Genomic DNA, 5,112 nt, shown 5'->3' with positions numbered 1-5,112 from the left:
AAGGGCTGCTTATGTACAGGGAGACAGCTCAGGGGGCAGGAGTCCATGGAGGGATGGACACTGGGAAGAGGTAACTATGGGGAGGAAGTGGGAGGGAAGCTGTTGCATTGTGGTAAACTGTGGTCAATGTCATGAGACAAAGTATATGTAAACTGTTAAATGGAAAGTGAATTTGCTCTGTAAATCTTGACCCAAGTCACAATAATAAAAAAAAAATATATTTTAAAGAGGTCTTTTGTAGCAGATTTGCCCAATGCAATACGTCATCTGATTTCCTGACTGCTGCTTCCATGGGCATAGATTGTGGAGCCAAGTAAAATGAAATTGACAACTTCAATCTTTTCTCCATTTATTACGATGTTTCTTTTGGTCACTTAAAAACCCCAAAACCAGACTCACTGCCATGGAGTTGATTTGAGTCATAGTGTCGCCTCTTTGGGTTTCTGAAGCATTATCTGTATGGAAGCAGATTGCCAAATCTTCCTTCCAAGGAGTGGCTGGTAGGTTTGAACCTCCAGCCTTCTGGTTAGCAATCAAATGTCTTACGCATTGCACCACCAGAGCTAGGGGAGATTTAAAACCTCTGGATGCCCAGGCCAATTAAATAAGACTCTCTAGAAATGGGGCCTGGGTATGCCTTCCCAGATAATTCCAATATATGTATCCAAATTTGTGAATTGATGAGTTAGCAGCCCAAAGGTGCAGAAAATAACTCTTTAGGCAGCGAAAGGACTAATGGATATGTGATATCCATAAGTGCCTGCTCCATTTTTCCTGCATCTCTCCAACTCATCCCTAGACCCTTATTTAAGAATGTGGTAAAACCACCACCACCACCACCACCACCACCACCACCACCAACAACAACAACAAAGAAGTCAATTCCACAGAGTCGCTGGTGGGTTTAAACAGCCAACCTTCTGGTTAGCAGTCAAATATCGTAGGCACTATGTCACCAGAGCTCTGTAAGTTTACAGCCAAGAAAACTCGGTGGGGCACAGTTCTATTTGAAGCACATGGGGTCTCCATGACTCAGAAGCCACAGTGATGGGTTTAGTTTGTTTTTTCTTATGGGGGGAACTTGTGGTAGTAGATGATTGCATGGCATTTATCCCTCCTCCATTTTTGAGAGGATCTGGGATGCTTTAATGTATTTCATTATTGTTTCTGTTGTTACTGATATGTAAGCATCATGCCCAGAACTTCAGTTTGGATTTTTGAGGAAGAAATATATCTAGGTGAGCTTACTTAAAAGAAAAGACTGAGGCAGTAATCTTTGTGCATTGAGGAAGTGCTCACAGACAAAATCTGTGACGAGGTAAAGGAAGCAGGAAAGGACTAAGCAAAGATATCCTTTCAGCTGGTGTCTATCTTTGTTCTGCTCCTGTAGGGACCTCTAAAGTGTGGATTGTACCATAAACTTAGTTGTGCCTTCAGGCTGAGGATTTGGCAATTTGCTGAGCATATCAATCATCCAAAAGCTGAGCGTGTGACCTTTCAGGCATTTTTGGGAGAAGCAGGTTCTTTGGTTTACCCTCCAGAGGAAGTTGTCACTGTGCGTCATTAGCAGCCAACATTCAAAGCAGCTGGGGTGAGTGTACTGCTCTGGGAACCAGAATTCTTCAGGATACTCTTGGTTTATGCTAGACTTTTGAGTATTCATGTCTGAGACTTTTGAGGACTACCAAAGAGACTTGAGCCCTACAGAGAGAAATTAAGAGATGGAGCAAGGAAGATGATGGTCAGTACTATTGGTCTATCCTCATTCAAAGCAAAGAAGAGTGAAGAAAATCAAAGAATCAAGGAAAAGAATTAGTCCAAAGGACTAAAGGGCCATACAAACCACAGCCTCTATTAGCCTGAAACCAGAAGAACTAGATGATACCTACCTACCACTGCTGAGTGTTCTGATCTGGATCAAAATAGAAGAGATTGGATAGATAGGGAGGAAAAAAAAAAAAGTAGAAAATAATAATAATAAAAAAAAAGACAAGATTTACTGGTCTGATAGAGACTGGTGGAACTTCTGAGGCTGTGGCCCTTAGACACCCTTCGTGGCAGGCACTGACCCATCCCAGAGATCAATTTTCTGGCAAACAATAGACAGGCCTACAAAGTGAATAATAACACCCGGGAGGAATGCACTGCTCAGTAGAATCTACCTATGAGACTAAATGGGCAGCATTTATCCAAAGCAATATTCAGTTGGCTGGAAGGGACCGGGAAGAAGGATGGAAAGGAAACGGGGAACCCAGAAGAAAGCAGGAAGATTTGTTACATTGAAGGGATTGTAACCAATGTCACAAAACAAGATATGTGTAAATTGTTGAATGGAAAGCTAATGTGCTCTGTAAACTTCACAAAAAAGTATAATAAAAAGTTGAGAGAGAGAGAAAGAGAGAAAGAGATTGTGGTCTGATGACATCAACTAATTGTGCCTGAAGCCATCAATAACAACTCACCATAGTGGGCTCAATATCTCAAAATACTATTGTTAACTTCTATTGAGCTTTTGACTTGAGTTAGGTTCTATGCTAATTGCTTTAAAGGCTTTATTTCATTTCAGCCTCCTAGAAGCATTATGAGAGAGGAACATTCATCTTGGTTATACAGATGAGAAAAAGGAGGTTTAGAAACACTAAATATTTTCAGTTACTCACGTCAGTAAAATTTATTTTTCAATTTCTTAAGTCAATTTTATTGAGCTTCATAACAATTTTAACTTAAAAAGATCCTGACACCAACTCTGAGTGTTTATTGTTTTATATGTTTTAATACGTATTGAAATATCTTGGAAATTGCATACTAAACTCTTAAAATGAGATTCAGTGGGTTTTATGAAAGGGATGCCACTTTCATCATCTTTGTGTGGGAATTTGTTAGAAAAATTATATATTATTATAAAGAAAAGATATTTCAATGTCTGCAGTATAATGGAAAGGATAAATGGGCCAAAAAAAAGCCATGAAAACCTGGAAAAAGAAGAAAAGCAGAAAAGAGGGTAATTAATCCACCTTTGAGAAAAGCTTACTAAGATGCTTCAATCATTAAAACAATCTTTTTGAGGCATGCGAATAGTTAGAACACGTTGAAAATCTCAGAAACGTATCCAAGTACATATGAAGATTTAGGATTTAGTGTATAATAAAGTTGGTGTTTTATATCAGTGGAGAGAGGTATGTTTATTAAATTGTTCATGGTGGGACAATTGGTTAACTTTTGAGAAAACATAAGTTCGAGTTATATCTCACACCCTACATAAAACAAGTTTAAGATATAACCATGTTATAATAAAATATGTGCATATCATTAGGGAATTGCAAATTAAACCAACAATGAGGTAGAGCACATTAGAATGGTTAAAATTTAAAACACTGACAACACCCAGTGCTGGCGAGGATATGGAGCAACATGGAAATGATACAGTTACTTTGGAAGTAGATCTGGCAGTTTATCACAAAGGTAGGCACTGGTTTATCACATGAGCTGGCAATCATGCTCTGAGGTATTTACTCAAATGAGTTGAAAATATATGTCCACATGAAAACCTGCACATGGATGCTTATAGTATCATTATTCATAATCACCCCAAATTGGAAGCAACCAAGATGTTCAGTAGATGAGTGGATAAATTAAGTCTGGTATATTTATGCAATGAGTATTAGTTAGCAGTAAAAAGAACCGAAGCATCAAGATAAAAGAAGACATGGAGGAGCCTTAAATGTGTATTGCTAAGTGAAAGGCATTTGTCTTAAAAAGCTACACACTGTATGATTCCAACTGTATGACATTCTGGAAAAGGCAAAACTATAAAGACAGTGAAGAGATCAGTGGTTTTCAGGGGCTTTGGGAGCTGATGGAGATCCAGGGACAGCGAGGGATGAATAAGTGGGGCACAGGGCATTTTTATGTCAGTGAAACTGTTGTGTAGGATTCTGTAATGGTTGTTGTTGTTGTTGTTGTTGTTATGTGCCATCGAGTCGGACCCGACTCATAGCGACCCCTACTTGGGTTTCTGAGGCAGTATCACTATGGAAGTAGATTGCCCCATCTTCCTTCCGAGGAGTGGCTGGTGGCTTTGAACCGCCAGCTTTCTGGTTAGCAGTCAAGTGCTTTGGGCACTACGCTTAATCTGTAATGGTAGACACATGACATTAAGCATTTGTCAAAACTCATAGGACTGTACAATACAGAGTGAACCCTGATGTAAACTAAGGATTTTGTGGTTAGTTGTTGTTATCACATGAATAAACCAAAACCAAAACAAAAACAAAAAAACCCATTGCTGTCCAGTTGATTCTGACTCCTACCAACCCAATAGGATAGAGTAGAACTGCCTCATAGGGTTTCCAAGGCTGTAAATCTTCAGAGAAGCAGACTGCCATGTCATTCTCCCATGGAGTGGCCAGGAGGTTTGAATTGCCAACCTTTGGGTTAGAAGCCAAGCACTTAACCACTGTGTCACCAGGGCTCCTTACCACACGAATATACTATATTAATAACAGGTGAAACAGTGTCCTGGCAGGAGAGAGGAACTCTGTACTTTATGCTCAATTTTTGTTTTAATTTTTTTTGGTGAATCTAAAACTTCTCTAAAAAATAAAATGTATCTAAAAAATGGATAACATCTTTAGAAATAAAAAATTTACATATTTATATGTCCACAAGCTATAATTTGGTTTTCATGAATATTTAAAAGAAGATCATGTTATTGTTATTGTTAGGTGCTACTCCAGGAAGTAGATACGGAGAGGTGACATACTTACTTAAATTTACAAGGTAGAGATAAGATTTGAACCCCAGCAGTCTACTGACAGAGCTTATAGCTAAATAACCATGTTCCAGGAGATCTGGTAATGTAGTGCCTAAGGCATCTGACTGCTGACCAGAAGGCTGGCGGTTCAAAACCACCAGCCACTCCTCGGAAGGACGGTTGGGCAATATACTTCCACAGTGATAACAGGTGAAACCCAAGAAGGGGTCACTATGAGTTGGATACCACTTGACGGCAGTGAGTTTGCTTTTTACTTTTGAGTGTTTTCGCCTCTTACTGTTAACAGGGCTCATTTGATTATAATGATTTACATTTCTTTCTTTCTTTTTTTTTTTTTT

This window comes from Orycteropus afer, unplaced genomic scaffold, assembly GCF_000298275.1.
Source record: "Orycteropus afer afer isolate SDZICR_OR568_19922 unplaced genomic scaffold, OryAfe1.0 scaffold00419, whole genome shotgun sequence".
NCBI lineage: Eukaryota > Metazoa > Chordata > Mammalia > Tubulidentata > Orycteropodidae > Orycteropus > Orycteropus afer.
This window is presented reverse-complemented; position numbering follows the sequence as displayed.